General features: G+C 28.8%; 1 protein-coding gene across 1 annotated transcript in view; it reads left to right on the top strand.

Annotated features, from left to right (window-relative positions):
- Positions 1–9,680: 9,680 nt before the first annotated feature.
- The window catches only part of PKD (serine/threonine-protein kinase D3), a 287,780-nt gene continuing 271,626 nt past the window's right edge, over positions 9,681–25,834 (top strand). The window contains exon 1 of the mRNA XM_075367438.1: positions 9,681–9,860. The gene's annotated coding sequence lies outside the window, so the exon portion shown is untranslated. The remainder of the gene's footprint in view (positions 9,861–25,834) is intronic.

Genomic DNA, 25,834 nt, shown 5'->3' with positions numbered 1-25,834 from the left:
TTAATATGGACGGAGTTTGAGATCGCATTCTGATCCTTTGTCTCAAGTATTTTACTCGAGTTAATTACTACTTGGAAGATTAACAAGATATTTACATCTTCCCAACACAATTTCCCTTCAGTCCATCCACTGCAGACCTTTTAGTGCTAGTGCTTTAGGTCTAGTAGGATTTCGGCTGATGGGGCCCTAGTTTCTGGATGATCCAATGCATTCCTTTCGCGAGGAAGTCGATGTGGTGTCTGCAGGACAGTCCTGACATAGTATTAGTGTATTATTTAATTTAAAATTATTAATATAAATTATTTCTTAAATATCAGAGATGATTTTTATGAAAATGCATCTAGTAATTTTGTTAATTTTTAATCTAAAGATTTAAGTGTATGTAAAATTTAGTTTAATCCTTTTCAACATTGTACACAAGGTTATGTAGCAGGGGAAGAAAATTAAATAAAAGGAACCAATTTTATAAGCAAATGTTCTTTAATAATCAGCCAAATATATATATATATATATATTTTTTAACTTAAAAATTTGTCATAAAGAAGCCGAAGAACTTCACCAAGATTTAGCTGAATAAAATTTCTTTCAGACTTACTTTTCACTAACATTAAGGTTTTCAGTGTCATATGGCTATTTACGAAGGTACTTTTACCATTTATAAATAGTGTATCACGAAGTTCTTCCGGAACTTTCATAACTTATTCTACACGTGAAAATATTGGAAAAAGTTCATATAAATATGTCCTAAAAATCCTACCTTTGCGAGTTATGACTAATCAGTCATAACTGAAGAAATTCAGTTACCTCCGGTGATTGGAGGTATGGTTTTTGACCTGAAAAAAAAAACGATTAAAATAAATCCAAGAACTGTATCTTTGAGAAATCTGGGATGAAATCAATAAATTGGGGTAAAAAGATCAATTTTATGTTTAACGTACAATAACTGTGTTAAATAGGTAATAAACACATAAAACGTTTACAAAAACTTGTGGAGAATTTAATTCTTAACAAAATGGTGTAAGATAACTCAATAAAAAAAAATAAAAGTTAGAAAAATTCTCATTTTATTTAGAAATATTACGTAATTATATTTGTCACAAAAGTGCTTACTTAATGTACAGAAAACCAAATGTTTTTTTTGTTTTATGAAAAATTTGTAAAATCAAATTTTACTATTAATAATTGCTGTTAAAAAATTTTTAAAATGGAAATTATGCAGAAATTGTAAAATAAAAATTACTTAGATAATTATTTTTTTATTAATGACAAAAATATAATAAATTATTTGAAAAATTATTATTTCTAAGTTGGCAATAAAATAGCAACAGCTGATCAACAATGGGTAATACTGTATTAGTATTTAAATCATTCTGTAAGCTACATAAAGTACATCGGGTACTGCGACCTGTGCAAAGGTTTTCTGTGAACTTTAGTTTAAACGTGAACGTCTTGTCATTGAAGTAATGACGTACTAATTTACAACAGAGAAATATCTGATGTGGTATCCATTTTGGGTGTGTGTGTAATGGTGATACTACAGCTGCTGCAGTAGAATATGAAATACATTATCCGTATCGCAGGATTCCAGGTCCCAAAACAATTAACGCGACATTCCGCAGTCTTCGGAAAACAGGTTCACTACCTAGGAATCGTACCAGCTACGAACGATCGCTTTCATTGATGAAATTATTATCGATTCAGTTCAGCGCAGTCCAGGCATCAGTACATGACGTCTTTCTAAGCAGATCGGAGTTTCGCAATAAATAGTTCGGAGGGCACTTAAACAAAACAAGTTTTATCCTTATCGTAAACAGCCATTTCAACATCTTCAGCCAGAAGACTCCGCTTCGCAAAAAGTTCTGCAACTGGTGGGATATAAATCGACAATTTTACAACTATGTTTTGTTTACTGACGGGCAAGTTTCATTCGAGATTGCTTCAATAACTTACGCAATCAGCATACGTGGGCAGAAGTAAATACTCACGAAACGGTGGAAGGCAGTTTTCAATACCGATTTGACATCAACGTATGGTGCGGCCTTCTTCACAATCAGCTGTTTGAACCATTCATATTACCTGGCCGCTGAAATGCTGAGGTCTACTTGCGCTTTCTTCAAGAATTGCCGCAGCTGTTTGAAGATGTTACTCTAACGCTGAGACGCAAAGTACACTTCCATGGACCACGATGGCGCACCTCCCCACTTCTCTTGTGCCGTTTCCACTCACTTAAATCATCATTTCCCTAAAAAATGGTTTGGTCGGGGAAGCCTACATTCCTGGTAACAAAGATCGCCTGATCTAACACCTTGAAAAATAACTGGGGATGTATGAAAAATATTGTATACAAAACAAAAATACATTTTCGTGAGGAAATAATTCTCTGCATTATGAGTGCGGTTGAGCGATTTAAGAACTGTCCTAAAGAATTAAAAAGAGTAACAAAAGCAGTACAGAAGGATGCAAAGAAATATGTTGAAAATGGCGGGGTCATTTTTGAACATTTTGGTATGTATGATGAAATTTGGTCTAGTGTACTGTTTCTAAATAAAATTTGAATTTTTCTAATCTTGCTTAACATATCTTACACCATTTTGTTAAGAATTACATTCTCTAATAAGTTTTGTTTAAAAGTTTTATGTGTATATTACCAATAAACATGTAAAATAACAATGTTATACCAGTAAAATAACAATGTTATTGTACGTCAAGCGTAACACAATTTATTGGTTTCACCCCAGATTTCTCAAAAAACACTGCAGATACGGTTCTGGGATCTATTTTATTCAATTTTTCAGGTTAAAAACCATAAGAAATCACTAATTCCCTTCTTCAATTAATGTCCTAAGAATTTCAGTACGACCTCATTTACTCGGGGTATTTAAAATCTGAGCAAAATCTTTCACTAGTAATTCGCAAATGAAACATTTTAGAAATTATGTATATGTGAACATTTTACATTATTTTCATGTGTAGAATAGGTTAACACAGTCCCGGGAGATCCTCATAATACACTTTGTATGTAAATGAAATATACTCATAAATACACAATGAAATGATTGTTTAGCTGACCCAATAACAATTGAATAAAAGGTAAATGAAATGTTGGAAAATCATTAATGGTGAAGCTGTTTGAAGACAAGTCTCAATGGAACTTTTTTTTTGTTAATTTTCTTTCTTCTACTTTCTGTCTTCATATTCTTGTAATTTTCTTCCTTCAAAATATGCTTCACCTTTATCAAATGAGATCTTTAGAATTTTAAAAATAAGATAAAATAAATTGTTTAGTAAAACTTAACATAACTAACTATATTTAATACATTACATTATTATTTACAAAACATTGCTTATTACATTACATATCTATATTATTATTATATTATTTATAATACAAAAGAAAAAGTTGATAGGTGGATGGAATATATTGAAGAGTTATACGAAGGAAATGAATTAGAAAATGGTGTTATAGAGGAAGTCGAAGAGGATGAAAGGGGAGAAACAATACTGAGATCTGAATTTAATAGAGCATTAAAAGATTTGAATGGCAGGAAGGCTCCTGGAATAGACGGAATACCTGTAGAGTTATTGTGCAGTACAGTTGAGGAAGCAATTGATAGATTATACGAACTGGTGTGTAATATTTATGAAAAGGGAGAAGTCCCGTCAGACTTCAAAAAGAGTGTTATAGTCATGATACCAAAGAAAGCATGAGCAGGTAAATGTGAAGAATACAGAACAATTAGCTTAACTAGCCATGCATCAAAAATCTTAACTAGAATTCTGTACAGAAGAAATTATAGGAGAGTGGAAGAAGTGTTAGGCGAAGACCAATTTGGTTTCAGGAAAAGTATAGAGACAAGGGAAGCAATTTTAGGCCTCAGATTAATATTAGAAGGGAGATTAAAGAAAAACAAGCCAACATACTTGGCATTTATAGACCTAGAAAAGGCATTCGATAACGAATAATGTAATAAAATGTTAACATTTAAAAAAAATTAGAGTTCAAATACAGAGATAGAAGAACGATTGCTAACATTTGCAGGAACCAAACAGCAACAGTAATAATTGTAGAACATAAGAAAGAAGCCGTAATAAGAAAGGGAGTCTGACAAGGATGTTCCCTATCCCCGTTATTCTTTAATCTTTACATAGAACTAGTAGTTAATTATGTTAAAGAACAATTTAGATCCAGAGTAACAGTACAAGGTGAAAAGATAAAGATGCTACGATTTGCTGATGATATAGTAATTCTAGCTGAGAGTAAAAACGATTTAGAAGGAACAATGAACTGCATGGATGAAGTCCTATACAAGAACTACCACATGAAAATAAGCAAGAACAAAAAAAAAGTAATGAAATGTGGTAGAAATAACGAAGTTGGACCACTGAATGTGAAAATAAGAGTAGAAAAGATTATGGAGATAGAAGAATTTTGTTTTTTGGGAAGTAGAATTACTAAAGATGGACAAAGCAGGAGCGATATAAAATGCCGAATAGCACAGGCTAAACAAGCCTTCAGTCATAATAATAATTTGTTTACATCAAAAATTAATTTAAACGTCAGGAAAAGATTTTTGAAAGTATATGTTGGAGCGTTGCTTTATATGAAAGTGAAACTTGGGCGATAGAGTACTTGAGAAGAAAGATTAGAAGCTTTTGAAATGTGATGCTATAGGAGAATGTTAAAAATCAGGTGGGTGGATAAAATGACAAATGAAGAGGTGTTGTGGTAAATCAATGAAGAATGAAGCATTTGGTAAAATATAGTTAAAAGAAAAGACGACTTATAGGCCACATATTAAGGCATCCTGGAATAGTTGCTTTAATATTAGAGGGTCAGGTAGAAGGAAAAAATTGTGCAGGCAGGCAACGTTTGGAATATGTAAAACAAATTGTTAGGTATGTAGGATATAGGGGGTATACCAAAATGAAACGACTAGCACTAGATAGGGAATCTTGGAGAGGTGCATCAAACCAGTTAAACGGCTGAAGATAAAAAAAATCTATATTTTGATAAAATTGAAGTGAAGCTAAGAAAAAAGAAAATTTTGACAAAAATATTTTAAGGAGGGAAATATTAGTTGACAAAGATTTTTGCTTGAACAATTATAACAACAGATTATGGATTATGTCATATTAATTTATCTTTACAATTTTGGATGAGCTCTTTAAATACCACTTCTGTTTGCCTAAAGTTACACGGTGATGTGACAGCATTTCAATGTAAATTGTTATGTGATATTGTTCTTTTTCTTAATGTGTAGGAATTTTTATTAGATTTTTTCTTTTATAAGGTATATTTCAATTGTTTATTTTTACAACAATTTTTTTTTTTTCATTTGGTGATCAATATCACCAAATTTAATAATTTTAATAATCTCAATAAATTATTAAAATAATTATTAAATTAAAATTGTTGATATTTTAATGGTTTTTATTTTATTAATGATAACTCATACACATACACTTCCTTTCCACACATGTCTTTTGTACATTGTATTACAAGATACGTTAAAAATACATTTTTAGAGTACGTAAGTGTTAGTCTCCTGTTACCCAATTTTTCATGTCATTAGTTTGTTTGAAACTAATACATTGGTTGATAACAATTAACAGTAGGCTAATAATAGATAAAGAGTTAAAGTATGTACAAGTGTCATTTATGAATGATTTATATTAATTTTTATATTTCTTCCTCCTATATTTTTTAATCATGATTAGAGTTGATTAAATCAATTGTATAATTATTAAATAGTTTATTAAATTACATCATAGCAGCAGAACATAATTATTTATTAAAAATGAATACTTTTATAATTTATTTCTTTTATCTTTGTTAAGTACTTCACAAAAATTTCTGCCTTATCAAAATATTTTTATTTTGATGAAGTAAATATTTTTATTTTTCATTTTCACACATAATTGCAAACAATAACAGAATTACATATTTTATTTTTAATAATAATAATATTAAAAAGAAAATTCAGTAAAACAATTTCTGCAAAATAACATAAAATGTGAAACTTGTTTGAAAATTTAGGTACCCTCTGCAGATAAATCCATGTTGAAGGTTAAATTAAACATTTTATTAAATTAAACAGAAATTCTGAGATACAACATCAGCAACTTAGAATGGTAATAAAAATCTATTAATATTGTAATCCTGAAATAGTAATTAACAATTATTTCAGTAATTAAATTAAAATAATAACTTTTCAATTTCATCTATTTCTAGAAACCATTCAAACAACAGTGCATTGTATTCTTTAAAGTTTCTTGTTTCCTTTTCATTATTAACTACTCTATATGTATTACACCTTTTATAAAAAAAAAAAACCTTTAAATATGTTTTTTGATGTGGTATATATTTAAATGATAGATAATGTTTACTATCTCAGTCAATGAAAAAATTGAACTATTCTTCTGGTAAATAAGAAAATGATTTACATATTAAAATCATTTTGGTAGAATATCTGAGTATATATACTTTTTAAAATATAAATTATAAACTTTGGAGTAATTTAAATTTAGTTATTTTCCTAATACAATTATTATTTCAAATTTTCAAATATTAAGTAATTTTTTTAATTTTAAATTTGAGTTTTACTTGTTTTCATTGATTTCTTTCAAGAATACAACAACAAAAAATAAAATAAAACATCTAATTATATAATGTAGGAGTTAATAAAGTAGAATTTAGAGAGAAAATTATTTACTAAGAAGTGATAAGCAGACATTTTAAAAAGCACTTTCACGGACATTTATTAACTTATAAATACAATAACAAAAAATCAAATTATGCTGATTAGAAAAAACATATTTCAAATAGGAATTTTTAAGATTATTTACCAAGAATTTTTTCAAGAGTGGAAAGCATGTTATTAGAAATAAAATTGGAAAAAAATTAACCCCCCTTACATTTGTTTAAAAAAATATAATTAATGAAAAGTTAAAATTTTAACATAATGATTGGATTAAGGAAATAATACACTTAATTTAAATTATTCAAATATCTTTTTTTTTTGTCTTTAGTCATTTGACTGGTTTGATGCAGCTCTCCAAGATTCCCTATCTAGTGCCAGTTTTATTTCGGTATACCTCCTACTTCCTACATCCCTAACAATTTGTTTTACATATTCCAAATGTTGCCTGCCTGCACAATTTTTACTATCTACCTGTCTCTCCAATATCAAAATGACTATTTCAGGATGCTTTAAGATGTGGCCTATAAGACTGTTCTTTTCGTTATATTTTTCCAAATGTTTCTTCATCAGTTTTCTGCAACACCTCTTCATTTGTCAGTTTATCCACCAATCTGATTTTTAGCATTCTCTTATGGCCGCATTTCAAAAGCTTCTAATCTTTTATAATTAAAATTTGAAAATAGTAAAAAAAAAATTATATCAAAGCAGTAGTTTCATTATCTACCAACAGAATGTAATAGCAGTAGAATGATTATTTTTTTTAATTCTATAATTTTACTATTTTAAAGTAGGGTTTTATTCATTAAAAACTTCTGAAAAAGCAGAAATCTCCCCAATGTTAACCTTAACTAAAATAACAAATAAAAGCAATAAAAAATTAATTTTTAATAGATTATAATATATGTAATAAATAAATCATATTAATGTCTACTTGTTTAAAGAAAAATAAATCCTGAACAATTTATTATTAATTTTTTTTAAACATTTTTATGCATTTTATAATTTTTAATTTAAGAAAAATAATTTCAAATTCTGTTTCCTTACATATTTTCTGTTGTCTGTTCCGTATTTTCTGTTCCTGTTTTAAATCTGCTGTCATGAGATGTAATTTACTCCAAACCTTTCTACCATTGTGGGCTCAAATACAGGATAAGAGACAGTTTAACTTGTCAAACAATTTTTCCTACTAATTTGTTATAAATTTTGTATGTTGTAATTTTTCCACTTAATTATTTTTTTATTATTTATTTTTTTAAGTACACATAGATTGTATTTATATTTTGGAAGGCTTAGAATAAAATCACTTCATCCATTAAGTGAACTATGCACCTATTATACAAATAGAGTACTCAAAAAAAAAAAAAAATTGAAATAGAGTACTCAAATTTAATCTCCATGCACCCCCTCTATTATATAAATTATAAACCCCCTCTCTATTTTATCCATCATCCTCAGCATGGAGGATCTACCTGGGACAGATCTAAACTCATAGAAATTTTAATGGGTAATAAGGGCTTAATGATAAGGAAAAGTTGTTGTGGTTGGTGAGAAAGAATGATCTACCCTCAGAGGAATTACAAAACACATAAAAAATTACTCAGAAAAAAACAAAAAAAGTTGAAAACCCCTTAAGGCAGCATATCCATCCTACCCATGGAAGCAGTACATTAGTGATCAACAATTTTGCATTGACAAGTTGAAATATAATGATACAACAAAAGTTTATTTTTACAATACAGCTACAGGAACAATATCACCCATTTCCAAAATTGTGACATGACGAATCCAGCTGAACTATAAGGTATTCACTAGAACTCCCTCTGGGAGTTAATTCAAGTAAATTAATTTTCCATCAAAATAAGTTTCATTGTTAGGGATAAATCCCTTATTAATACTTTAATATAAAAAAGATTTCAAGCATGGTTAAAATCAATATGTCTTGGAAGTTTTATTGAAATCTGACCTTTTTTGGATGACACTTGAAAGAAAAGACAAATCAAATAAGTAGCTAATTAGCTTCCAGCTTGGTTGTCAAAAGAGAGTTATTTTGGTTCAAAGTAGTTATCAAGAAAACATCAATCTGGAGACAGATATTTTAGTTTTATTTATATAAATTAATATTTAATAATTTTTGTGTTACTACATATTGTCATGTTGATTCAATGAAGAATATTTATAATGTAGAAATTGTGAAAAAAATGTGTTTTTTTTAGCTTCATATAATATAACATTGGAATCTTAATAACAGAACAGAACCTGAAAATTAGTATTTAGAAAGAGCAGTATGATACCAATAAAAGAGAAGAATGGTTTTCATACATGATTATTATTTTGGTCTAATTTACTATTAAATATATTGATTTTTAAAAAATAATTATATTGTGTAAATATGGAATAATATTTTTTCTTATATAGTTTTTAGATTCTATTTAACCTAGTTCTAAGAAGTATAATAGTGATTAAGCAAGCTATAATAACGTAGGAATATTTTATCAAACTTGCATAAAATACAGTGGCATAAAAAGTTAATGAAAAGAATATAATTATTAAAATTGAAAAATATATTGTGATTTAAATTTATGTATAAATCAGAAAAACAAAGTTTAATAACCGAAATTGTAATTTTTATAAGGACTTTAATAAAGAAACGAAAATTAGTAAACAATAATTTACATGATCCAGGATTGTAATAAAATTATTTTTAGGCAATAACAATGGAATAATTTTTTGCGGACTTAAATTAATATTACGCTAGTGAAAATGATAATGTGTATACTCTAAAACTAACCGACGCAGACGTAAGTAGTGATAAAAGAGGAATTATGAACAAAATTTATCAACCCATTAAGTGATAATTTTTCAATCTGCCGGTTGTCATTGCACAAACTAGTTAATAAGAGATTTAAAAGATAGCGCTACTGTAGAGAAGACGAGAGAAAACATTAACAACAGTTGTTCTTGTTGACAGTAGTAGGTTTCTGGTCTGCTATGCTTGTTTCGTGTGTGATGATTGGTTTTTATTCTGCTTATGGTTAATATAATTTTTAAAGAGAACTATGTGATGTAAAAATGTGTTTGTGGTTTTTGTATACACGAACTTTTAAAACCGATTTTTTAAAATAATTGATCTGTCTTAGGTTTTGCGTACATATATACCAGGTAAGTTATAATTCTTCGGAGTTATTCTATTTTATTTTTGTTATACGACGGTACTAAATGTACTTAAAAACCTGTTTGGATACAAGTCAGGTATTGTTTAATGCCATTCATTTTTAATTCCTTTATATTTTTATTTCGTACTGTGACAGGAATTGTGAACTTGAACAAAGGAAATTCGAATTAGGGTTAAGACTACTGACCTTAATGATTTTAACACATTTTTTACTTTATGGATATGCGCTTATGATAATTAAGAAATTTAATTGAAATAAGTTTTGGTATACATTTTTTTCTTTTTAAGAAAATTGTTAATAATAATTCGTCTTCCGAATGAAATTCCGTTAGATATCAATGGTGTAAAATCGCTAAGAGTGTTTTAATTTAAAAATGTTAAATTTTACCCCAATAAAAATTTTGGGGTATTTAGTTTTCATTCTTAATTTTGTAATTACTGTGAATATTTTTTGGGATATTATAATTATAAATCATATTTGGAATTTTAGTTCTACTTTGGTAAGATTGTTAAGTAAGTTAAACTGATTGCATTTACTTTTAAATTTTCTGTGAGATTTAAATTAAAGATCACTTCATTTAATTATTCAATATATTTATGTAAGAAATTGTAAAATGTGTTTTGTTTAAGTGTTTATTTGCGATTTTGTTATTTCAAATTCAGGAAATAGTATTTGATGGAAATTATACTGATAATACCATTAGCCACCTGTTAACAGGAAATTTGTATATTTTTGTTTATTGCTGTTAAAATATAAATATTAATAGTTATGCATCAGTTTACATTTTTTTATTCAATTAATTAATTAATTACTTTAGTATGATTCATTTTTTTTAAAGTTTTTTATTTTTCTCACATTAATTGCATTTTGCATATTTATCATGTAGTATTAACATTTATGTTCAGTATATCCCTAACCTAAGTGTTTTGAAGGATCAGTTAATCTCCTCAATTTTTTTTAAACTTATTCATAAAATTTGTAAAATACTTGAATTGCATTGTAGAGTATTTATTTGTTTTACGTCAAGTGTAATCAGTAACAATATTATTCGACACACTGATAATTGGAGCCACATTATTTCACAAAATTAAAATGATTGTGAATGACAAAGAAATCTTTTGATTTAAGATTCAGCACATTTAAACTAGAAAGTTTCTATTAATATAAGGATTGTTAAAAACAGTGAAGTAGAACACTGTATGTAGATCTTAAAATAAAGTATTTTAGTTATGTGTGCTAACTACTTCTGTATAAAATAACAATAATATCTGCTTTTAGTATATTTATAACACTTCAGTACAATCTAATTAAAGCATCCAGTTTTTCCTTACCTATATTCTGCTTTTATTGTAAGGTATTGCATAATTTTTTTAATAAATTAATTATAAAATTAATCCTTGATCCCTTTCAATCCTTGATTCATTATTCCTTGGATAGGTACAGTAGGAATTGGGTCAGACATCACTCTGATTCTGCATGCAAGCTTGGGGAAGTAGTAGGCATCAGAACTCCACTAAGGAATAAGGATTCATTCCTTAGTGGAGTTTGATGGAGTGGCAACTCTTATATGTGGATTTTTCTAGATGCTCTATTGGTAATCGAAGAGAGTTTACTCTAAAACTGGGTGTTCTGTTGATATAAGAATAGTAATTAATTAAACCTTTAAAATGTACTTATTTTTATATTGATTTTAGTCATGATGAGTTTTGAAAATTTAAAAAAATTATATGGCAGTACATGAACATCATTTTGTCTAAATAGAAATAGTTTGAAAAATTTTTGCCCAACATAAATTGTTTTGTTCGTATTTTCCTTTCATAAAAAGTTCTTAATTTACCCTAGGCATTTTTATCATTTTTTAATTCACTTATGTTAAACTATTGTTGAAGTTAATTCAATTGTGATTTTTTTCAGTGCGGAATTTTTTATATGTTTTAATATTCTACTTATTAGATTTATATAGATAAAACATTTTTCAGTTTATTTATATTATAATTATACTCTATATTTCAAATGAATTCTGTGTTTTTTATGTTAATCATATTGTATTCATTCTTTATTCAGTACTTTCTTATATTTGACAATTATTTTATTTGACCTTTAAGATTTTACTTAATGTTCTCTATACTATTTTACTGTAAGAGATTAGTAATGACGTCATTAAGTTTTTTTTATCTAATATTAACTTTTCAAATTTTTTATTATACACTATCTTTTGATTTATTATTTAATCATTTTCTCTCCTGGTTTAGATTTTTTCCATTTAGTGAGATTAATTTAAAAAAATATAATTATAATCAGATATTTATATCCTGCATATAAAACAGTAGTTATATTTTTTTTTACTGATATATTAATAAAGCAAACATATGCATATGCCTCTCCATATGTGTGTGTTTTTAATCTGGTTTTGTGGTTTTGTGGGTTTTTTATTGTCTTATTTTTTTTTTACTTTCAAGATCCTGTTTGTACAATCTTAAAATATATTAAATATTAACACACACCAACCCATTTTTAGGTTACAGTTTAGAAGTAATTTATAAAAAAAACATTCGTAATAGCCATGTTCATAACTAACTTTATATTCAAGCGTGCTACCTTGAATAGAATCTTTAAATCATTCTACATAAACCTGTATAATATTTAAAATAAATTAGTGTTTTTTCTATAAATAAAAATACGTTACTCCTGGTGTACCAGTCAGTTCTGTTATTATGTGTTATCAATTTTTCCCAGTATCTTAAAGGGGGTCTCATTCAAAAGTCATTTTTTATTATTATTATTGCTATAAAACCGCCTTTATTTATTATAATTTTTATAGTTAATGAGTTGATGAATTAGGTATAATGTCATTATAATAATTAAATATAATGCTTGTCATTATTATTACCTATTAATTAATAATTTTAATTATTAATTTTATTTATTTCAAATAAAATATTATCTTGTAGGTTTAACTCATCAACCCAGAACAAGATAAAATATGTGCCGTCAGATAATTATCTGACGCCAATAAATATGAATCGTATAGTTTCATATGTGTCATAAATTAGACATTTTAACTTATATATTTGTTTGTATTTAAAAATTTTTTAAGACTATGTTAAATAGAATAATTGTTGTCTATCAAACTAGACGACAAAAATATGTTACTCGGACTGATGGTTAGTGAACTATAGAATAGAAGTTGAACGGCCCAGTCAGAATTCAGATATTTGGAGGAGTGCCACAGGTTCCGTTTGGGCCCCCAGTTACGGCTAATAGTTTTTGATAGTCCTTGCTTTGAATCTTCCTGCGGGTTCGGAAACGATTGCATATGCTGACGATCTTGTCCTGCTGGTTCGCGGCAGAACTGACTTAGAGGAGCGTGGAAATATGGCAGTTGCTATTATCAATAGCTGGATACGCGATAAAGGTCTCGAATTGTCACCCGATAAATATGAAACGGGAAGAAGGAGAATTGCAGAATTAATTTTCATTAAATGTGTTTTGAGTTATTTATTTTGTACCTTCATATATTTACTTTACTGTTACTTCATGCGTTTATATTTTTAATTATTAAAATTGACATTTTAATCGTTTCGCTTTTACCGATTTTTTTAAAAAACTACAGTATTACTTTCAGTTGCTTTGTGGAATCGGAGGGTGAAGTTGGTTTTTCTTTATGTTTTAAGCTATGATGAGTACGAAAATAGCATTAACTTTCTTACTTATAAGTAAAAAATAATTACCTTTTATATTTATAGGCAGGCCTATGTATAACATTTTTGGTTTGAAAGTCACCAGAACTACTATATCAATTTCATTAAATGCTGTGTTGTTAGTTTATCTAAAGTTGTGCATGTGAACGTTTGATGAAGATTAGTCGAGTCGTTCCTGAGTTACGTTCAATTTAAGGTCGAAAACAGACAACAGAACCTCAAATTTGATGTACTTTTTCGGTCGCGTGGTGTGATTGGGAGGGGGTGAAAATAACTTTTTTTTTTACGTTTTGACGTATGAATATTACGAAAATACCATTCATCTATAAAATTCTGAGGCTTGAAAATTTCCAAAACTACTTGGATCAGTTATATTGAAATTTAGATATGCCGTATTAATGTATCTGAAGTTGTGCATATGAAGATTTGGTCGAGTAGTTTTTCCAAAAATTTGAAAAGTTTTGTGGTTTGAAATTCTCCAAAATTGCTAGATTAATTTAATTGAAATTTAGATACGCTGTAGAAGTGTAATCTAAAGATTTGCATGTGAAAGTTTCATGGAAATTGGTCGAGTCGTTTTTTAGTTTCGCTCGATTTAGTTTAAATCGATAACGGACAACATAGCCTAAAAGTGAGATTCCCCTAAAGTGGAAACTAGTTGACTATATTTTTTATACGCGCTTATGCATTTAATCACAGAGGTGAGCTAGTTTAAATCTGATGCTACTGTGTAGAGTCTACTAGTTAATCGAACGTATGTAGTGTGTTGTACTTGAAAACCAGTGCATTTCTAACTTCGAAATATTGGGAGCGGTCTGACTCAAAAAGTCGGTTTTCATGGAAGAGTATTTTTTCATATTTTCTGACTTTCTTGTGATTAAGATTTTTACCTCGGTCTTCTTTGATCCATCCATATAAATGCTTCATCTGTTGATCGATTCCTTTTTACTTCCTTGTACGAAGTAAAGGAAGCATTGTGATGCCGAAAAATTTCGGTTTCCAGATTTCAACGGAAATATCCATTTTGACCATCCCTGAATTCACTTTGACTAGTTTCAGCGTGACGTCTGTATGTACTTATGTATATGTGTATTTTTTATAATTCAAAAACGATTAGCCGTAGAATGTTAAAATTTGAGTTTAGGATTGTTGTAACATCTAGTTGTTCACCTCCCCTTTTGATTGCAATCGATTGAACCAAAAGTGTCCAAAAAAGCCCAAAATCCCCAAAAAATTGGATTTTGGACTTTTTCTTAATTGCAGTTATAAGCCCTTATTGAGAGCTTTTCAACGACATATCATAAGTGGTACTTATTTTCATTAATTCCAGAGTTATAGCGAAGTAAAATTAATGAAATATTTGGATCTTCGGGGAAGGCACATCGGTTCGAATCAGATTTCATCTTAACTTTTTTTTTTTTTTTTTTAATCTAAATATACTGATTTATTAATAATTATTAACCAATCATTGTAAATAAAGCTTTCTAATGAATAATTCAGTAATAAAAAAAAGAAGAAAAATATTAGAACTTTTTAATGAAATAAAATTTTATGTACTTTTCATTTGAAGAAAATATATAAATGTAATTTAATAGGCGTACAGGGAAGTCATATGTTGTCCACATCAGATTTTTTCAGCTGCAGTACCTCCTACCCTCTGCTGACTTTTGTAAAGTACTATTATATTCAGCTCTAGACACAGGACTAGTCGGCCTGAGACAAGACACCCACTTTTTGATCTTGCAGCGACAATAAAAGCTAAAAATATCTGATATATTGTGCTTTGTAAATTTATTTTTTTACTATGGTTTATGTCATGTAACCTATTTATCCGAGTTATCTATTTATGATTGTTAGAATATCAATAGGGTTGTTGTCTATTAAAAATATTCTATATTCTAGTATAATTTGATGAACCAATTTCGTCGAGTTAGTGAAAAGAAATTTTAATAAAATTAATTGATTTATTTTAGTGATGCTTAAAGCATCTGTCATTTCAATAATTTTAAGGGTTATGGTTTTAATACAGCGAGTGAGAAAATGTTAAACATTTTTAATAAATTTCTTAGTGAGTGTGAAAAATAAAATTCACCAAAACATCGTTTATCTATCACCAGTTTAATCATGTCATGTTTAACCGCCAGGGCCAAAGAAATAACCTTACAATCGCCTACCCACTCCCACCGAATTTTGTACTATTCGCATTGTGCTGTACATAAAGATACCCGCTACGTATTTATCGATACTATTGAAGTTTTATAATTTCATATTAACGGTAAAAAAAATCGATTGAAAGTGATATTTCATAAACCCCTGATCATATTTCTATTAATTTATATTATTTCAGTTCAGTATTGTTTTTCTTTTTTTCAAGAAAATATAGTAAAAATAAACAAAAGCACTATTTTTTTACTTCTGATTTAAACCTAACCCGATTGAAACACTCAAAAAGGTTTTTACAAAAATATATAATCTTTTTCTCATCTTTTTTGCCCAGTTTGTGAGCGTTTTGAAACTTTTGTTTTGTATAAATGGATAAAGTATATAAACTTGTTAGTTAAATTTGTTGGTAGTTCGAAGTGTAACGTTGTACTGCAGTTGTTTTGCATTTAAATTATGTTTGTATTATTATACAGCATAATTTCTGTTTCTTAAATAATGAAAAATGTTTATTATTTACATACTATATTATTTTTAAAGTACTTATTCAGTTACCGGTATTTTCGTACGAGGCATATTCATAAAGTAAGGGCCGTCGGCTTATATTTAAATAGTGGCGAGTGTGAACACAGTTTCACGCATGCAGGGCCATCTATCGGCTATTTATGAAGCCGCTCCAGTTGTTTTAATTTTGTAGAGGTTTGCCTGCCGGTGAATGCAGATCGCATGTCCGCGTCATTCGGGAATTCACATTCGCATGTCCTGCGGACGAAGCGGGAAACTGTCGAGCGGCGTAATCATCCTTCACGACACCGCACGTCCTCACACCGCTGCATTAACCGAGAAGAAGATTCAAGATTTTGGATGGGAACTTTTTGACCACCCTCCATATAGTCCCGTCCTTGTACCTAGCGACTGCTTCCTCTTCTTGCATTTGAAAAAGTGGGTTGGTGGACAACGGTTTGAAAACGACGAGGAACTCAAGACTGCCGTTGTCAATTCCCAGGCGGCGAACTTCTATGCAGAAGGTTAAAGAAACTGGTGCAGCGTTACGAAATTGCTTAGAACTGAATGGCGATTATGTGGAAAAGTGAAGTAGATATGTAGTAAACTAAAACTTTATGTAAAAAATCTTTTCCTAGGAATTAATTTTTTTTATGACTAAACGGCCCTTTATAAATATGCCTCGTATATCCGTCGCGGCCTGATGAATAATAGAGGTTGTATTGTAATTCTAAGTTTCCCTAAATCATTATTATCTTCGTCAAGCGCGAATATCGATGAATTAATTAATTAACTGTTGAAAATTTCGTTTGAATGTATTGTTTGACGTGCATACCTTTCTAACGTAACGGAAGTTAGGTTTTTACAATTAAATCGCAGATTAAATATAATATATATCTGCCTTTGTTTAAAAATTTCATAAACTAATTTATAGTTTTAAATTTCGTTGACGATAAAAAATTCGTATTTTTGAAAAGGATCTACTGATTGTTCTTTCTCCGTGCAACACTACAACCTTAAACACGTTATATATTTACCTTCTCTTCTTGATTAGAACAGAATATTTCGAAGCGCATGAATTTCCACATATTATTTTAAAGCTTCATTTATGGTTCTCATATAAACCTACGAAAATTATTCCAATGAAATAATTCTTTTAGAAACTTGACTTGGAACGAAAGATAGTTTTTTTGAAATCGATTTTTGAGTATGTAACTGAAATACAGTTAGGCTTGGCAAGATATAATATACTCCAAATTTCATCTATCATTCCTAAATGTGATCGGGTGACACCTTGACTTATTCTGAAACCAGAATAAATTATATTCATCGCGAATCAACTGATTTCGAAGTGGAGAGTTTTAAGGTTCAAATCCTAGTAAAGGTTACCTTAATACGGATTTGAATACTAGATCGTGGATACCGTTGTTCTTTGGTGGTTGGGTTTCAATTAACCACACATCTCAGGAATGAAACTGTACAAGACTACACTTCACTTACACTCATACATATTATTCTCATTCATCCTCTGAAGTAATATCTGGGGGTAATTTCCGGAAGCTAAACAGAAAAAAGAGAGAATTATATTCTGAGATAGCTATACGGTTGGGTTGAACCCTTCGAAACCCGTTAGCCAGATTTGTAATTCGTTAACGTGCCACATGGTTCACTGGATTACACGATTTTGAAACATTTTTAGGTTCGAATTCAATATCAGTAACAAAGATTCGCGTTGTTAAAACAATTAATACAAATTCTTTTGTGTTCCACTTTCCAGATGTGCAAGTATTATGAGCTTAATTTGATTTAAAAAAAATTGTTTTGTCAGTTGTTTCTGAACGTAATATTCCTAAGAAAAACCCACTGTAGGTACTAACATACAAACTGGATTTTTAAGTTCTTGAATTTATTATGTGTGTGTGTGTGTGAACTTAAATGTAATTTATTTAAGTTTATTCTCCTCTTGACTGAATAGAAATAAATATAATAAACGACATATTTTACGTAAAAATATTACCTTTATTAATTTCTTGAGTTTACAAATTGCTATACAAAGTTATAAATTAAATTAAAGTCATTAAAAAAAACCGTTTACCAACAATTTGAGTTTTACTTGTTTTCATTGATTTCTTTCAAGAATACAACAACAAAAAATAAAATAAAACATCTAATTATATAATGTAGGAGTTAATAAAGTAGAATTTAGAGAGAAAATTATTTACTAAGAAGTGATAAGCAGACATTTTAAAAAGCACTTTCACGGACATTTATTAACTTATAAATACAATAACAAAAAATCAAATTATGCTGATTAGAAAAAACATATTTCAAATAGGAATTTTTAAGATTATTTACCAAGAATTTTTTCAAGAGTGGAAAGCATGTTATTAGAAATAAAATTGGAAAAAAATTAACCCCCCTTACATTTGTTTAAAAAAATATAATTAATGAAAAGTTAAAATTTTAACATAATGATTGGATTAAGGAAATAATACACTTATTTAAATTATTCAAATAAATTTTTTTTTTGTCTTTAGTCATTTGACTGGTTTGATGCAGCTCTCCAAGATTCCCTATCTAGTGCCAGTTTTATTTCGGTATACCTCCTACTTCCTACATCCCTAACAATTTGTTTTACATATTCCAAATGTTGCCTGCCTGCACAATTTTTACTATCTACCTGTCTCTCCAATATCAAAATGACTATTTCAGGATGCTTTAAGATGTGGCCTATAAGACTGTTCTTTTCGTTATATTTTTCCAAATGTTTCTTCATCAGTTTTCTGCAACACCTCTTCATTTGTCAGTTTATCCACCAATCTGATTTTTAGCATTCTCTTATGGCCGCATTTCAAAAGCTTCTAATCTTTTATAATTAAAATTTGAAAATAGTAAAAAAAAAATTATATCAAAGCAGTAGTTTCATTATCTACCAACAGAATGTAATAGCAGTAGAATGATTATTTTTTTTAATTCTATAATTTTACTATTTTAAAGTAGGGTTTTATTCATTAAAAACTTCTGAAAAAGCAGAAATCTCCCCAATGTTAACCTTAACTAAAATAACAAATAAAAGCAATAAAAAATTAATTTTTAATAGATTATAATATATGTAATAAATAAATCATATTAATGTCTACTTGTTTAAAGAAAAATAAATCCTGAACAATTTATTATTAATTTTTTTTAAACATTTTTATGCATTTTATAATTTTTAATTTAAGAAAAATAATTTCAAATTCTGTTTCCTTACATATTTTCTGTTGTCTGTTCCGTATTTTCTGTTCCTGTTTTAAATCTGCTGTCATGAGATGTAATTTACTCCAAACCTTTCTACCATTGTGGGCTCAAATACAGGATAAGAGACAGTTTAACTTGTCAAACAATTTTTCCTACTAATTTGTTATAAATTTTGTATGTTGTAATTTTTCCACTTAATTATTTTTTTATTATTTATTTTTTTAAGTACACATAGATTGTATTTATATTTTGGAAGGCTTAGAATAAAATCACTTCATCCATTAAGTGAACTATGCACCTATTATACAAATAGAGTACTCAAAAAAAAAAAAAAATTGAAATAGAGTACTCAAATTTAATCTCCATGCACCCCCTCGAGGAACTCAAGACTGCCGTTGTCAATTCCCAGGCGGCGAACTTCTATGCAGAAGGTTAAAGAAACTGGTGCAGCGTTACGAAATTGCTTAGAACTGAATGGCGATTATGTGGAAAAGTGAAGTAGATATGTAGTAAACTAAAACTTTATGTAAAAAATCTTTTCCTAGGAATTAATTTTTTTTATGACTAAACGGCCCTTTATAAATATGCCTCGTATATCCGTCGCGGCCTGATGAATAATAGAGGTTGTATTGTAATTCTAAGTTTCCCTAAATCATTATTATCTTCGTCAAGCGCGAATATCGATGAATTAATTAATTAACTGTTGAAAATTTCGTTTGAATGTATTGTTTGACGTGCATACCTTTCTAACGTAACGGAAGTTAGGTTTTTACAATTAAATCGCAGATTAAATATAATATATATCTGCCTTTGTTTAAAAATTTCATAAACTAATTTATAGTTTTAAATTTCGTTGACGATAAAAAATTCGTATTTTTGAAAAGGATCTACTGATTGTTCTTTCTCCGTGCAACACTGCAACCTTAAACACGTTATATATTTACCTTCTCTTCTTGATTAGAACAGAATATTTCGAAGCGCATGAATTTCCACATATTGTTTTAAAGCTTCATTTATGGTTCTCATATAAACCTACGAAAATTATTCCAATGAAATAATTCTTTTAGAAACTTGACTTGGAACGAAAGATAGTTTTTTTGAAATCGATTTTTGATTATGTAACTGAAATACAGTTAGGCTTGGCAAGTTATAATATACTCCAAATTTCATCTATCATTCCTAAATGTGATCGGGTGACACCTTGACTTATTCTGAAACCAGAATAAATTATATTCATCGCGAATCAACTGATTTCGAAGTCGAGAGTTTTAAAGTTCAAATCCTAGTAAAGGTTACCTTAATACGGATTTGAATACTAGATCGTGGATACCGTTGTTCTTTGGTGGTTGGGTATCAATTAACCACACATCTCAGGAATGAAACTGTACAAGACTACACTTCACTTACACTCATACATATTATTCTCATTCATCCTCTGAAGTAATATCTGGGGGTAATTTCCGGAAGCTAAACAGAAAAAAGAGAGAATTATATTCTGAGATAGCTATACGGCTGGGTTGAACCCTTCGAAACCCGTTAGCCAGATTTGTAATTCGTTAACGTGCCACATGGTTCACTGGATTACACGATTTTGAAACATTTTTAGGTTCGAATTCAATATCAGTAACAAAGATTCGCGTTGTTAAAACAATTAATACAAATTCTTTTGTGTTCCACTTTCCAGATGTGTAAGTATTATGAGCTTAATTTGATTTAAAAAAAATTGTTTTGTCAGTTGTTTCTGAACGTAATATTCCTAAGAAAAACCCACTGTAGGTACGAACATAACAAACTGGAGTGTTAAGTTCTTGAATTTATTATGTGTGTGTGTGTGAACTTAAATGTAATTTATTTAAGTTTATTCTCCTCTTGACTGAATAGAAATAAATATAATAAAAGACATATTTTACGTAAAAATATTACCTTTATTAATTTCTTGAGTTTACAAATTGCTATACAAAGTTATAAATTAAATTAAAGTCATTAAAAAAAAAACCGTTTACCAACAATTGAATTCGAAGTGTTCAAGCGCTTTCGGAATTAAATTCCATCTTCAGGAACTCTCATATTCGTCCTATTTGTAATAGTAATTAAAACTTCATATGTAAATTATAAAAATCGTGGTAGTTGCTTAAAACACAGCAGTTGATCGTCATATGTTATATAATCATGTCAACGTAAACGTCCTGTCAATTTGGTGGTCTAAACCGTTGTGTTAAAATGGATGTAGATCAGTTTGGCCAACATAATCTATTACTACTATTTAATACCTGCTTGTATAAAACGTCGTTACCAAATTTTGTCCGTTCGTTTATTAATTTACTGTTATTTAATTATAGATGGTATTGTTCTAAAATATTAGTATTATGTATATTATAATAAGTTTAATAAATTTAACGTGAGTACGTTAATAAATTTGTCTGGGTCATAATTATAGTTATTATTTATAATATGTTTAGCAAAATTTGATTTATCTGACCTTTGTTTATACAATTGCTCTTTTATTCTTATTGAAAAGGATTTATTGGTCGTGCCGATGTATTTTAAATTGCAATCTGCGCACTTCAACTATATATTCTATTCCATGTTTTTCTAAATTGACTTTGTTATTATTATTTTTTATAGTTTTTGAAGGATCCACGTTATTTATACATTTTGTTATTATTTATATATGCATGCAGTTCTTGCCCAAATGATTTAATTATTTTGTTGAATTTTTTATAATTTATATTATATTCGATTTTAGCGTATTATTAATATTAGTTAATTTTATTTTGGCTTTTATGTATATTTTGTATTTTATTTTATTATATAATTTATCTATTGACTTTTTATTATATCCATTGGTTGTGGCGATGTATTTAATATTTAATTGATTCTTTAATTTTATATTGTCATTTTTTAAATATTTTATTGGTATATACAGGGTTATCATAAAAGAATGGGGCGGTTTCAGTAATTCATAGGAAGATTGTAGGGAAATTTCTAGATGTTATATTGGTATCCCTGAAAGCCTCCAACCTAAAAGTTTGTTTATCAGCAGATGTAACCATAACGTCAGTTCTTGTATTGTTGTTGTGGTGAGTTTAGCGAGTTACTATGTTCTCGGATAAAGACAAAGCAAAGTGTGTTTTATTGATGGCTGAATTAAAATCCGTAATTTTAGTTCAACGTACGTTTCGACGTGAATTCGGAAGAGATCCACCACACAAAAATAACATAACACGTTGGTTCAAACGATTCGAAGAAACCGGATTCGTTAAGAAACAGAAATCAACCGGCAGACCAAGTGTACCAGACGAAACGGTTGAACTAATTAGACGATCGGCAATTAGAAGTCCTGGGAAGTCCATCCCCCGTCGAAGCGTCGAATTAGGTATTCCAAAATCAACAGTTCACAAAGTTTTAAGTAAAAAACTGAAATTACACGCTTATAAAATCCAGATACTGCAGGAATTGAAACCCGATGATGGTGTAAAACGTTACGATTTCGCTGGTTAAATGTTGGACAGAATAAGTGAAAACGAATCATTTATAGATGATATAATTTTTACAGACGAAGCTACATTCCACGTGAATGAATGTGTTAACAGATACAATTCACGAATATGGGGCTCTGAAAACCCACACGCAATTATTGAGAAACAACGCGATTCGCCTAAAGTTAATGTTTGATGTGGTGTGATGAAAAATCGTGTAATAGGGCCTTTCTTCTTTGCTGAAAAAACAATTAATGGAGTCGTGTATCTTGACATGTTAACCGATTATTGCTTTCCTCAGCCGGATGAACTCGAAAACATTCATCAACTTTATTTCCAACAAGATGGTGCTCCCCCGGACTTCAACGCATTGCTCACGGACGCTTTAAACGAAAAATTTGGAGATTGATGGATAGGCCGGCAAGGACCCGTACTTTTGCCTTCAAGGATTCCAGACCTGACACCTTGCGATTTTTTCTTGTGGGGGTACATCAAAAGCGTTGTTTATACGCAAAAAATTCGCGACCTAAACCGCTTAAAAAACAAGATTAATGAAGCGATGACAACCGTTAACGAAGAAATGTTAACTAATGTTTGGAGAGAAGTTGAATATCGTTTGGACATTTGTCGAGCGACTAAGGGCGCACATATTGAAATTTATTAATTATGTAAAAAAATGTTTGAGACGACAAATTTGAAAAATAAAAAACATAAACTGTAAGTAATTCTGTTTTAATTTAAACCATGTTCAAAACTGCACCATTCTTTTATGATAACTCTGTATATTAGAGAATTAAAGTTAGCCATTTTTTGGTCCCAAGGATGAAATGAACTGCAATCGAGTACTGTGTCTTGTTTGGTGGTTTTTCTAAAAATGTCAATAGTTAACTTATTATTATTATCATAAAATTTGTTAATTTATAAGTCCTAAAAATTTATCCTATTATTGTTTTCACGGGATAAAGTAAATTTGATGTTGTTTATAGAATTCATTGCATTGAATTCTATAAATAACATCATTGTACAACATTGTTCTCCTCATCATTGTATTATTGTTCATTATAAATAATCAATACGTCATCCACGTATTTTTTATATAATAATATATGATGACCCTTAAAATTATTATGTTAATTTATTCTTTTCTAAATCGTACATAAATATATTAGCTAATATTTCTGAAAGTGGTGAACCCATAGTATTATAAATTAAATACACAACGTTTCATTTAGAATACTCTAAGCTTCCTCAGGTGACAATTCACATTCATACACACATCATACAAAATTCTGTTGCATACCAAGAAATTCACTGGTCTACCCATCCTAGATAACAATATTTTATCCCCACCTTTGTAATAGATCCCCTTACTCATACCTGACTCATCTTATCTTTAAATAATTATCTTTTTATATAACCTGATATATATATATATATATATAAATAACCTTGAACCTTGAAGATAGAATGAAGATGTCGATGATCGTAATATACGGAAAAAGGACATTTTTATTATTTAATGTTAATTAAAAATCCATCATACAGAAGCTTAATTAATATAAAACCTTACAAATAGAGTTAAACATTGTACAACAAATGATCTAAATAAAGTTTAAAAACCCGATAAAAAATTTAGAAAAATAAAATTATTTAATTTTTATATAATTAATTATTTAATTAAAAAGTCTGCGCCAAATAAGAAACGAAATGACGCATGACTTATCCATCCTTAACTAAATATGGACTTCAAAAATTCCTACATGAAACACAGCCACTAAAATAAAAATCAACATCTTGATAAAAATAAGAAAATTGCTGCAAAGTAATTTGACAAAGACCTCTAATAGGAGTAGTTCTCTAGTAGGCTTTCTGATGTATAAGAATATATATTATTTCATACTCTTAAATTTTCCAACTAATGTTCTTGAATCTTCACATGTAGATTACTTGAATTAGTGGAATAAACACCTGGCTACATACAGAAAGATTCAAAAGTATGGAAACCCCTCAACAACTTTAAAACCGTTCCAGATAGAATACTGTAACTTTCAGGATAAGGTATCCGTCAACTATTTTACCTTTTGACGAAAAATAAAATTTCAACCCCATCTTGGGGGGAAAACCCCTAGTGTTTTAACTCAAATATTTTAATAAATGGTAATACCCTTTGTGTGATACATCATTTTAAAGTTATTTGTAAATCAAGAGAAATGGTGTAAATAAAAAGTTGGTACAATATCTAAATCGTGGCAGAATAAAATTTGGATTTTAAAATCGCTAAATTTAATAAATTCAAATAATAAAATTAAACTGAATTAAATTAAAATTTAATCTAACTTAATTAAAATTTATTTTAATACAAAAACCGCATATGCCCAAATTGGACCGTTTACGATTCGTACCCTTCTACAGCTATAGTGCTATTTAGAAGGGAAAGTATAAATTATTTTTGTTCCAATTTAATGAGTAAATAAATAAAAATATTGCCACCTAATCGTGTTGATCAGCTGATCATTGATGTCTCTTACCATTGTTGCAAAAATGGAGCTTACTTTATTGTTGTGCAGTACTCTCCGTTTTGAATGTTTCATTACTGCACTGTTAAGTTTCTTATGAGAATTTATTATGATCGATTGGCTAATTGATTTCATCTATTTCTACCGCATTTGAAAGTCATTTTTTTATTTACATCATTTTTACCTTTTTTTGTAATTGCTTTTTACTCAATTAATTTTTTGGTGCTACCTGCTAGCATTGCGATCAACTTGTCAGTTAGTGAACAGGACAGGGCCACACTTTTAATGATAAGGTGCTTTGGTGATAGAATTAGTTCATATAATGAAGTTTGTGAATTGTTCAGTGCAACATTTAATATT

Source organism: Lycorma delicatula, chromosome 5, assembly GCF_047948215.1.
Source record: "Lycorma delicatula isolate Av1 chromosome 5, ASM4794821v1, whole genome shotgun sequence".
In the NCBI taxonomy this organism is placed as follows: Eukaryota; Metazoa; Arthropoda; class Insecta; order Hemiptera; family Fulgoridae; genus Lycorma; species Lycorma delicatula.
The sequence above is the reverse complement of the archived record's forward strand: the minus strand, read 5'-3'. Positions and strand labels throughout refer to the sequence as shown.